Source organism: Myotis lucifugus, unplaced genomic scaffold (assembly GCF_000147115.1).
Source record: "Myotis lucifugus unplaced genomic scaffold, Myoluc2.0 scaffold_400, whole genome shotgun sequence".
NCBI lineage: Eukaryota > Metazoa > Chordata > Mammalia > Chiroptera > Vespertilionidae > Myotis > Myotis lucifugus.
In genome coordinates, this window is record NW_005871448.1 from 204,657 (window position 1) to 214,975 (window position 10,319).

General features: G+C 40.8%; 1 pseudogene; it reads right to left on the bottom strand.

The window, feature by feature from the left end:
• Positions 1-8,578: 8,578 nt before the first annotated feature.
• Positions 8,579-10,019, bottom strand: LOC102438959 (annotated as a pseudogene).
• Between the last annotated feature and the right edge of the window lie 300 nt (positions 10,020-10,319).

Sequence of the window (10,319 nt, forward strand, 5' to 3'; positions counted from 1 at the left end):
AATTGAAGCACCACTTTGCCTTTCCTGTAAAATCAACAATGTTCATTTCACTTCCAAACATTCTTGCCTGACGTTGAATAAGCTCGGTTGACACGCATAAGCCACTCTGGTGCTGCTCCATAATCGAAGTTTTAAGCCTCTCTCCAAGTTTGCCCATTTTGCTGGTTTTCCTCTGAAGGCCTTATTTTTTTGGCATCTTAAGGAGTTGTTCTTCCTGTTTTCTCCACTCTCTGATCATACACCCAGTGGGAGGAGATCCAAATTGTCTCTCTGCAGCTCTTTTTCCATGCTCTTTTGCACAGCTGATTGCATTCAGTGAATTTTGCAGAGTAAGACAATCGCTTACCAGATTTATCTTTTTATTTTTTGACATCTTCATGGGCTCAGAACACTCTGGTCTCTGTTGCATCTGCGCACTCTCCACCTCCACCTCCACCTCCACCTGAATTACGGCATCAGCTGACGTCAGTAACAATAAGGCTCGTGATTGGAGGAAGCCTGTTTGACAAGATATGGGCAGCTAAGCACCCGCTTGGCTCCCTCCTGGGCTGACTTCCATGTATAAGATGCCCCTTGATTTCCAGTCTAATGATTTTAGAAAAAAATAGCATCTTAAACATGGAAAAATATGGTGTCAGTCATTATCTGTTAAATTAATGAATCAATGACAATAGTTGAGGGTGAGGTTACTGAAACACATGGCTATATTTTACTTGAAAATAAATACTATTTCTAATACATGATGTGAAGTAATTTGAGAAAAACTAAATGACTTTCAAATCATTTAACTACTTGAAACATTTCCTGGGAAGTACCAAATGAAAGGGTAAGGCCATGTCAAAAAGTACAAAAATGTATCTGAAACCAGGGGCCATCTAACTGGTTGCTATGACATCTAGTTAAAAGTAACAGTGAAGAATAATTTATTATGGCCTTTTGGAATATGTGATTTTTTTCTATGTCTCATACTATATTTCTCTATTGTAAATAACCCCAAGAATACAAATTAAGTGAGACTTAATGTTATATCAAGGCAGAACCAACAGATAACACCATAATAAAGACTTTTAAGGAAAGAAAAAATAGCAAGAGAAATCTTAGGATGTTGCAATGAAGTGTCAGGCAAAAGGTTATTTTAAAGGGAATTATAATGGGTAGAAACATGGTTTCATTTCAGTCCACACATAAACCATTTCAGAGTGAAGACCACCAATGAGAATAATGAACCTTCCCACTGGCTGCCAAGTACAGCAGTCACTGGTCTTTATTTTTTTCAGTCTGTCTCCAAAACAAAAAACCAGGATCCAAAATTATGCTGCCTCAGAATGACTCACATTAGCTCTAAGGACGCATACAGAATGAAAGTGAAGGGATGAAAAAAGATATTCCATGCAGCCCTGGCTGGTGTGGCTCAGTTGGTTGGGCTTTGTCCTCTGCACCAAAAGGTTGCCGATTCTCTTCCCAGTCAGGGCACATGCCTGGGTTGTGGGCTTGATCCCCAGTAGGGGGCATGCAGGAGGCAGCTGATCCATGCTTTGCTCATATCAATGTTTCTCTCTCTCCCTTGCCCTTCCTCTCTCTCTAAAAATAAATTTAAAATCTTTTTAAAAAATATTATCTATGCAAAAGGTAACCAAAAGAGATTAGGTGTGGCTGTGCTTATTCGAAACAAAAAGATTTTAAGTCAAAAACTTTAACTGACACAAAAGTCATTATGTAATGATAGAGATCAATTCGTCAACAGAATATAACAATTGTAAGTATATATGTCCCCCAAATCAGAACAACTAAATAAAAGCAAATATTAGCAGAACTGAAGGGAGAAACAGACAATATTCTAATAATAGTAGGGGACTTTAACAACCAACTTTAATCAGAAAGTCAATAAGGAAACAAGAACTTAAATAACACTATAGATAAATGCAGCACATTCCTTCCCAACACAGCAGAATACACATTATTTTTAAGCACATACAGGACATTCTTCAGGTCAGAGCTCATGATGGATCACAAAAGAAGGTCTAAACCAGTGGTCGGCAAACTCATTAGTCAACAGAGCCAAATATCACAGTACAATGATTGAAATTTCTTTTGAGAACCAAATTTTTTAAACTTAAACTATATAGGTAAGTACATTGTTATTAACTGAATTAGGGTACTCCTAAGGCTTAGGAAGAGCCACACTCAAGGGCCAAAGAGCCACATGTGGCTCGCGAGCCGCAGTTTGAGAACCAAGGGTCTAAACAAATTTAAAATTGAAATCATATCGGGTATCTTTTCTGACACAACTGTATGAAACTAGAAACCCATTACAGGAGGAAATTGAAAATTCACAACATGTGGAAATTAACAATACACTCCTGAACAACCAATGGTCAAAAAGAAATCAAAAGGAAAGTTAAAAAAAAAACACACATTGAGACAATTGAAAATGGAAAAATAACATACCAAAATTTATGGGATGCAGCAAAAGCAGTTCTAAGAGGGAAATTTATAGCAATAAACAGCTACATTAAGAAGAAAAAAAAGAAAAACTAGAAAAGGAACTAAGCTCAACATTAGCAGAAGAAAAGAAATAATAAATATTAAAGCATATATAAATCAGAGACAAAATAAAGTAGAAAACACTAATAGTTGATTTCTTTAAACACAAAATTGACAAATCTTAGCTAGATTCTCTAAGACACAAAGTAGAAGACTTAAATAAATAAATTATGAACTAAAGAGACATTACAACTGATACCACAGAAATACAAAGGATAATAAGAGCCAACAGTTGAACATGAACATGCCTCTAGATTCTCCCTTTCTTCCTTCCTTCCTTCCTTCCTTCCTTCCTTCCTTCCTTCCTTCCTTCCTTCCTTCCTTCCGTCTCTCCCTCCTTCCTGCCTGTTCTTCATTTTGAAGATGGTGTAAGGATGCCAGGCCATAGAGTAGCTCATATACCTGACAGCTGATCTGCTGCAAGCTCACCTCACTGATAGGCGATAGCAGCCAGGCCCATAGCATCTCCAGCTCCCACTAATTTCTTCATTCTGCTTCTCTATCAGCTGGGTCAGGTGTGTGTATCACTCTCCCGCAAAGGCACCAGCTTCTCTTGCAGGTCACCCAGACCATCTCATCAGGGTTGGAGGTGATGAGAGAAAGACTAGATTCCAGTATGTCCTTGCTCTTACCCACTACATCTCCCTCCCTCCTTCCCAACAACCAGCCTGGCTGCCCTATGACCACATCAGGACCAACACCAGACTCAAGAGTCCGTGAGTACACATGTCCATTAGGTCCCATAATTATCTAAGGCTAATCCCTATAATAAATCCTTTACTCTATGTCACTCCTATTGGTTCTGCTTTTCTGACCAAACCCTGACAACAGTCAACATTTTCTCAACCTTTTCTGTTCATATTTCCATATCCAATAGCTGAATATGAACATGTCTCTATATTTTCACTTCATCATTCTCCTTCTTCTATAGTAAAAACCACTGATTCAAAGGCAATCATTTATCAATTAAAATGTTAAATGTGTCACAAACTCTATAAGTTTTATTCCATAATGTTCTTTTTTTTAAATTTTATTGAATGTATTGTGGTGACATTGGTTAATAAAATTATATAGGTTTCAGGTGTACAGTTCTATAACATATCATCTGTGTATGTATTGTGTTCCCCACCCAAGTCTCCTCCAATCATCATTTATCCCCCCTTTACCCTCTTCCACTTCCACCCACCCTCCTTTCCCTCTGGTTACCCCCATATTGTTGTCTATGTCTAGAGATGTTTCTTTTCTTAATTCCTCCCATTTTTTCACTCAGCTCTCTCAACCCCCCCCCCCCCACACACACACACACACACACCAGCTGTCAGTCTGTTCTCATAATATTCTTTTTTATAAAGCACACACTCTCGCCCTGGCTAGTGTGGCTCAGTTGGTTGAGGACTGTCCCATGCACCGAGAGGTTGCAGTTTCAATTCCCAGTCAGGGCAAATGCCTGGGTTGTGGGCCTAATCCCCAGTAGGGAGCAAGCAGGAGGCAGTGGATCAATGTTTCTCATCCCTGTTTCTCTCTCTCCCTCTCCCTTCTTCTCTCTAAAATCAATAAAAGCATTTAAAAAAAAAAAAAAAAGCACACACTCACTGAAACTCAATTAAAAATCTCAACACTTTGCCAACTGAGAGTCAGTGTCTCCTGCAGTTTCACAGTTAAATGTCAGTTGTGTTCATATAAAATTAATTCATGCAAGATGTAGCCCTAATTGTGTGGTGATCAGCACAGTGTCATGATCATGAGCACAGACTGTAGAGCCAGGAGCCTCGCAGTGGCCCAGCTCCTCACTATACTTGCTGTGACTATTAGACATGTTACTTAACTCACCACCCCTCTCTCTTCATCTGTAAAATGAAACCAAGAAGGGTCCTTAAATCATAGACTTACTGTGATGATTAAAAAGTTAATGTATGCAACGTTCTTACAACAATTTCCTGAAAAAGAGGAAGGGTCTTACAGGCATTCACTAGCTATGACTATCACATGTCACAGACTCAGATGAGGTTCCAGTGAGTCAAAGGTCAGAGCTCTTTCTAGCCAACGCTTGGCATTTCTAACATCCTTTCCCCCAGTTTTCTGTCTCGAACACATATTGCAAGTGGCCATGGCATTAGTTTTAATGTGCCCTGTTTGTGCTAGGAATCCCTGTGACATCCTCTAATATTTTCTCCTCTTTTCTATTTGGTTTATTAACATGCTGGCCATATAACTCTTCCTCTAGGGAGTCTTACAGGCTGCCTGACGTAGGCCTGAGAGCCTGGAATTCTGGGAAGTGTTACATGAATTGATGAAATTAATCAGTGACTGCCCTGGGAGCTAGGATAATCCCCCACTGCAAGCTGCCACTCATGGGGTGGAGTGGGCTCAAGGATGAGCAGGCCTCCCAGCACCCACTGTCACACATATATTTGCACACACCTATGAGTAAACACTTTGGGAAATTCTCTTCCAATAAGCCTTGGACCTTAACATTGTTTAATTCCCACATATGAGTAATGACATATTTTAATAAAATCTTCTAATATTGTGCCAGTCACCACCAAAATGCTGCCAGTAATCCACTCAATTGACCTCATGACCCGCTAATCAGATATAACTTATAGTTTAAAAAACCCTGTACTTCCTACACTAGCTGGGCCTCATTCTGTGCCTGCTCCTGAACCAGCCTTACCAAAAATAAGGCAAAACAAAAACAACAGGGAAGCCAGGAGCACGTTCCAGCGCCTGCATCTGTCCCTTCTGACCTTTACCCACTGTAGTGGCCCCATCGGTGCATAAAGGTTCTATTTTCCTTCCCCCCCCCGCCCCTCACATCACAGGAGAGCATTTACCATCAAGCACCGGAGCCAGAGCCCTGAACAGGAGCCTCAGCTTTGTCTCTTATTAGCTCTCTGACCTTGAGCAATACTGTTTACCTCTTTGAGCCTCAGTTTCCCCACCTGTAAAAACTGAAATAATATAATTATCAAATGTATAACATTAAGGTGAGGATGAAATGAGATAAGACAGGAAGTATCTATAAGGTGGTAAAGTACTCAATGGATATAAGCCATGGTTGTTCTACAGACTGACTTGAGATAAGATCAAAGAGTTGCTTATTATTATAAATTACTATTTAATATTTTTATTTCCAGGGCATTGGAAGTCTAAAACTAAAGCAAAGACTTTCTAACTATAGAATGCCAAAGATTAGGCAAACAATACGGAAGAAATTTGTATGACCAGAGAGTACTTTTCACATGTCCTAAAGTCACAGAACAGATAGCTACATATCTGGTTGACTCTGTTCTTGCTGAAAAGAAAGAAGAAGGAGGAAAAAATGCATAATTTTCCTAAAGAACACTAGCAAAATCTTTCTTTGTCTCTGAATGAGCATGGAAATATTTCAGAGTTAAACCCAACGGGTCAATTATCTTTCATCTTTTAAGACTAATATTTGAGAAAAGCAAATCTTGGGAAATGATTACACAGTGAGCTCTTTTGGAAAACAAGTAAGTGAAGGAAGAAATTCTCTGAATGAAAATTTTTTTAAAAATCATTAACAATCTGCATGACACTCCCCCCCCCCAAACCCTTCCCAATTAATCTTCCAATTTGCCACATGCTATTTTATATGTTCATTAAAATCTATTGACACATTCACAGTACATATGCACAGCCAGGAGATCAGGGCCCTAAAACGGAGATCACATTAAACGCTGCAGACAGAACACAGAGAGGCTGTAAAATTACCCATCCATGCTTGCGGAGCCGTTATTAACCCTACGGCAACAGGCCAATTTAGAGAAGTTATTTGAAGTTGTCACTCAGAGAGTGTTAGCACTCCATTGTGGTCCCACAGTTTCCACATCAATTACATTTGATTTGTATTTTTCGCTTCTGTAATGCCTAACATTTGGCCATTAGTAGTGTGGTCTTTTGCAGTCAGTTAGAACTAAATAGAAAGTGTACATTATAGTTTGACAGTTCACGCCTTGAGTAGATGGAGGCTGTGTTCAATTTTACATTGTTCCTGGATACTCAGTTTCCCAAAAATGGACTTCAGTGGCCTCCGCTGCTACCCACGAGCTTGATCAGATGCTCAAATGAGGCACTTTCTGCTTGGGGACAGGGCAGGGTGGGCAGAAGAGGGAAATTATTCAATTTTTTATTAATGAATAAAAACTAAGTTAAAGTGAACAGCAGATGGGAACCAAATGCCAAGATATAATAGCAGGCAAGTACTGCTAAATAATTAGCATCATCAACGATACCAATTTTTGTAAATGTTTTCATAATTTGCCATGTTTTCACAGCAACGTTTATGAAAGAGTACTGTACAATTTTATAAAGCCCAAGACCAAGAAAAATTAAACAATATATTATTTAACATATATACATTGGACATAAGACTATTTTAAAAACCAAAGGAATGGTACACATTTATTTATAGCTAAATAGAAATTTGAAGAGTGATTAGCACGGGGAGACAGGCAGAGGCCTGGGATAAAGGAAGACCACCGGAAGATGCTGTCACAGGGCTTGGCAAACGAGGGTCCAGAGACCAAATCCACTGCCACCCTCTGGGAGAAGAAGGGCAGGTACACAGCTGTGCCTATTTATTTCCTCTTGTGAGTGGGTGTTTCACACTATAACAGAGTTGAGAAGATGCAAAAGAGACCATATGGCCTGTAAATCCTAAAGTGTTTATTATCTGGGTCTTTATAGAAAACTAGAGGCCCAGTGCATGACATTCATGCACCTGGGGGGCCAGGGGTGTCCTTCAGCCTGGTGTGCGCCCTTTAGCAGTCTGGGAGCCCTTGCGGGGAGCGGGCCTAAGCTGGCAATCAGACATCCTTAGTGCTGCCATGGTGGCGGGAGCGGCTCCCGCCACCACCGCTGCGCTCGCCAGCTGTCAGCCCGGCTTGTGGCTGAGTGGCGCTCCCCCGTGGGAGCACACTGACCCTGGTGGTCAGTGCATCTGCCCCCCTGGTGGTCAGTGCATGTCATAGCAACCGGGTGTTCCACTATTCAGTCGATTTGCATATTACCCTTTTATTATATAGGATTCTTGCTGATCCCTGATCTATCCTGTAAAAATCAAGAGTCCCTCTATTAATTGTTATTTATGTGTGGACTAATAGGATTTATCAATCCCTTCATTCTCTACAGCTTTACCTCGTCCCTAATGAGAAATTCAACACAAAATTATATATAAGCAGCAGGAAGAGGGGCAGTCCATACCCAAGAAGTGAGTTTGTTTTATAGGTCCTCCACTCAGAAGAAAGTGAGAGTTCAAAGTACTCTTCTTACATGGAACCAGGCAAGGGTTGTCAGCTTTGGTTACAATCGAATAACACAGGGGTGGGAAACCTTTTTTCTGTCAAGGGCCATTTGCATATTTATAACATCATTCGAGGGCCATACAAAATTATCAACTTAAAAATTAGCCTGCTTTATTTATTTATTTATTTATTTATTTATTTATTTATGTGTGTGAAACCCAAATTTATTTCTATTTTAAAAAGCTCAAGAGACTTTAAAAAGGCCCAAAGGCATCCAAGTTTAATTTCAGATCATCCTGACTTGGCGTACTTCCGTTTTGCCTTTTGTAAGGCATCGATTTGATGCTCGTTAATGAGATACCTCGGCAATTCTAGTTGGATCAATTCTAGTTGGATCGTGGTGACATCTTGTGACTCCCAGTATCTGTCATAAATGGCCATCAGGTTATGAACGAGGAAAACCGTAAGACCAGAAATAATCACGAGACGTCTGCAGATTTTACTTGAATATCCTTTCTGAATTGTTCTTTGCAACCAAGCCCAGTGATCAATTTGAGTAGGGGAGATCATGATGAGTGTCACCTGCAAAGACTGGCATTAAATTCAGCTCTTTCAGAAAGAAACCAGCAAACACCCTTCTGTTGGGGTCCTACCCCAGCAGGTCCAGGGGTTCCCAAAGGTGTGGATGGAGTCGGCGAAGAAGGAATGACACAGAGACAGCGTTCAGTTGATCAGCAGCCTAGCCAGGATCTCCAGCCAAGTTTTCCTCAGTTCTGCTTCATAGGCGCGGGATGTTGGCAGACGCCTGCTCAAGGTAGGCCAGGGAGCCCTGAGGGATGTCGACGGGCTTCTTGTGCTGCCCGTTGATGTCCTCCAGCACCTGCTGCCAATGCCGTAGCTTGGTCAGGTGCTTGTGGACCAGGGCGTCTTTCCACTGCAGCTCGTTCCGCAGTTCCGAGACATCCTCTTTGATAACCTGCTCTGGCTTCTGGACAGATAACTGCAATCTTTTTTGTAGAAAAAAACATTCTGTTTGTCTTGCAATATCCAGAAATTTCTGAATACACTGATCAACACCAGTTCAAATTTCCTCCTGATCCGTGCCATTGACATAGTCCTGACTCACCAGAGAAGCAAAGCAAGCCTCGAAAGATGACTCCAACTCATCCACCAAGGTACTCAGAGAAGATCTGGGAGCACCTGGCGCGGCCTGAAGAAGCAAGGCCTGGCCCGGGAGGCCCAGCGGTGGGAGCGGGGCACCAGGTGGCTGCCTGGAGAACATACCTCCCAGAAATGTCTTTTATTGTCTTGTTACATCTGTATTTATACCAGTTGATTTTAATCCTGTCAATTTCTATTCCAAAGGTTAGGGCATTTCTTATCTCCATTCTAGGGAGTAAAGATTATGTAGCATAAGCGTGATTGTTTTTAGTTAAAGTGATTAACTACCCGCCTGGCATTTAGTTAAGGGGTTTTATTCCCTCCCTAACTTCAGGGAAAAATCCCTACCTGGGGAAATAACCTTTCTTGGGGAGGTGGTCCTGTTTAAAACACATAGCATTAAGAGGAGGAGCAAACCATATGCCATATACGCCAGGTCCCTTGAAACATAAGCTGTGCAGATGTTTCTTCCCTGCAGCAACTGTGTCAAGCAGCAAGGGTGGACCCGGCTTCCAGCATACTATGACAGATAGGACAGGTTGCTGCAAGACTTTGGCCATCATATCCAGGTGTTTTTCTTAGTTATTCATCATACATCTCTATAGCTATACAATATTCATCCAGATTAGATCCATATACAATTCTACCAGTGGAATTATCAGGGAGGTATTTGCCTAAGGTGGATTCCTTTATAATAGATGTAGTCAGAAAAAAAAGTACCAAAGCTTATATTGATAGTAGGAGAAGACCAATATGTGGCTAACAAAGCATTAATTTCACTATCATACCTGATAGTCAGAACATCATTGTGCAGTAGGTGGGAAAGATGAGCAAGTATCCAAGTTAAATTTTTCATATCTAATAAGGGAGGTCTGGGGAGGCAGATATTGTTTCCACTATAAAACCATAAGGATAATAATATGAAAAGCATTTCATGTACATTCAATCAATAACAACCAGAAGATATAAAAACAAGGTTCAAGCAATATCAGTTTGTGAGCATACAGGCCTTGTTGACAGCGTCGTGGGATAGCTGTCTGCCTCCATGGTCAGCAACTTCTTGTCCTAGAAAGGTCTCAGCTGTTTCTCATCCTTGAAAAGTCTTTGATCTCCACTGCAGACGGAGATGGGTGTCAGAGATGGGAGTAGATGTCCATTTACAGTCAGGTGCCTTTTTTTTAAATGAGAAATGTGAATCCATGAGCTAACTCCTTTAAGTTTAGCTGCACATGGGTTAGTTAGTAATACTTGTAAGGTTCCCTCCAACGAGGTTGGAGAGAGTCTTTTATTTTGGTGTCTCTTCCAATACACCAAATCTCCTGGTTGTAAGCCATGATCTTTGAAATC